Below are 2,471 nucleotides of genomic sequence, written 5' to 3'. Positions count from 1 at the left end.
TGATAGAAGTATGACCATCTGTCTTTCTGAAGGCATTAGAAAGGCCGGAATTAAGAGGTGCCCATTTAAGACTGTTTAACCCCATACATGTGGGAGGATGTTGCAGAAATGTGGATTCCCAGGCATCTCAGAACAAGTCTCTCAGACACGCGGTTGGGCAGTGTCTGGTCCACTACCACGCCCTCCAGCCTGCAGTCTGCAAGGCCTTCCAGGGCGGGGGAGCCCACAGGAGTGTTCAGGCTGCAGCCATGAGGGGTGTTGGCCGTCTGTGGAGCACTGACCCAGTGCTGAGCCCGGCTCAGGCTTCCCAAGGCCGATCCCACTTAAAATGCTTCACTAGGGAGTCGGAGTGGTGCACAGCTGACACTTCTGTCTAGCCACTGGAGAACTTTCTGCTGCCTCTGCTATTGTCCGACTTCATCGGAAAAAGTACACACTAGGGACCCTTTCCTCACTGGTGAAGATGACGAGAAGACAATGAAATGCTTGTCCCCAGAAGTGACTTTCTTGGATCCATTGGCAAAATGTTCGAAAGGGGATATGGAGCACAAGGAATAGAATACCGAAGCTCCTGAAGCTTGGGGAGTATTACAGAACCCTATCTCAGGCCAAGAATGACTCACAATGAAAGCTTTCAAAATATAAAGCCATCAACCTAGATTTCAATTCCAAGGAAACACATACTTGGCCATGAGGGAATGCTTAAAAAAAAAAAAATCAAGCTTAAGCCACTTGACAGGAAAATAAATCAGCCAAGGAACATTCAGATATAATGATTTACATTCTCCCTGTTCCCTTCCAATGTGGGCAGGGCACACATGCACACCAGCCGGCCAGCACGCACACCTGACTGGCCAGCGTACATGCCTTCTGCAGACTCCCTTCTTTCGGACTAGCCTGTGCGGTGCGCATCACCCGGTTCTGGGATCCTGCCCTCCTGCTTCGGGTCCCCATGTTGGCACACAGTGTCCTGTCTCTGCTGATGGGCTCTTGGGTTGCACGGGGTGGACGTTTCAGGAATACGAGGATTTTTCTTCATTGTATGCACGCACTGTTCATTTCACTCAAAGAAATAGAAGCTTGATTTATTTCCTAAGTGTACAGATGAGACTGTCCTGCAATATATATTTAAGGCTTATCGAGAAGGACGGCCACCGTCTAACTGCAGGGGCAGAAGACCAGGATCATCTCCTAAGCTTCCTGAACAGAGGGAACTAATGAATAACCACCCTATATATTTGCTCAGCTCCCGGTAGTTTACAAAGCATTTCACTGATCTCATTTGATCTTTGCAATAACCCCAGAGAGGCAGACGGGCCACCTATTACAAAGACTGTGAAAAACCTTTTTTTTTGAACCAGATAAGGGTGCTAAAGGCTTGAAGTCACTAGAGAACTCAGAGAGTTTGGGGACTAAACCTCGGTTTCTCATACACACATATTTAAAAATCATTTATCTGGAGCCTGTTCTGAGCAAGACTGCCATGGCAGTGAGTACAAAGATGAATAACACACGCCCGCGAGGAGGATCACTTCTAGCCTGGGGAAGAAAGCCAAGAGAAGTAAACAAGTCCCCGTTTTGCAAGGTGTCAAGTAATCCAGAGAGGAACAAAGTGGGAACCACGTTTCCAATCTGATGTTCCGACCAGAAACCAGTTTGGTTTTTTTTGCCCAGCCTGTCTTCTGGGGACTGGGCCTTGTGGCTGGGACGGGTTCTCACGGGGATCAGGGATCAGCCGCGGTGTAGGGACAGGACTCGCCCTCACTGGGCGAATATTTCCCGGGATGCGACGCTAAGCAAGGAAGTCCACGCTCAGGTTTCCCTCCAGGAGCTAAGCAGGAGTCTGCCTCCGCGGCGGCCTGCGATTCCACCGCGCCGCCAGGGCTGGTCAGGCCGCGCGCTCCCCCCGCGCGCAGTCCTCAAGCAGGCGCTGCTGTCGGCCCAGCCCCCAATGTCGCTTGTGGTTCGGAAGCCAGAGCTGGTCCTCGGGAGGACCTCGCCCAGCCCGGTTCACTGCCTCTGTCCTTTCTTTTGATTTTACGCATTTTGTTATTTGCCTCTAAGATTTGTTTCGCGGTTGTTTCGAGATGCATACGGAAAGCAGGGAGCGTTCTCCTTTAGGGAAAGCCACCCAGTCTTCCGCGCCTTGCTAGTGCCCGGGGCTCCACTCACGCCCCGCGGTGCCTCTGTCCCTGCAGAGCCACAGACATCTGCTCGGGTCCTCGGTATGGGAACCCCTTGGCAGCCCAGCGCTCAGCACGCGGGCAGCGCTCGTAAGAGGAATATGCACACGTGTGTGTCAAGTTTGTTCAAGACACAAAAGCCGGCGCGAGAGCCGGCTCTCGGTCTTCAGGACGTTCCTTTACCCGGCTCCGAGTCTTGTCGGTAGCCCGGGGAGACGCTGCCGCTCCGCTCCACGATCCCGACCTCTCAGAAAGGGCCCTGCGGGTCAGAGCACGCGGTGGCTCCGG

This window comes from Tupaia chinensis, unplaced genomic scaffold, assembly GCF_000334495.1.
Source record: "Tupaia chinensis unplaced genomic scaffold, TupChi_1.0 Scaffold000066_1, whole genome shotgun sequence".
Taxonomy (NCBI): Eukaryota; Metazoa; Chordata; class Mammalia; order Scandentia; family Tupaiidae; genus Tupaia; species Tupaia belangeri.
Note: the sequence above shows the minus strand (reverse complement) of the source record.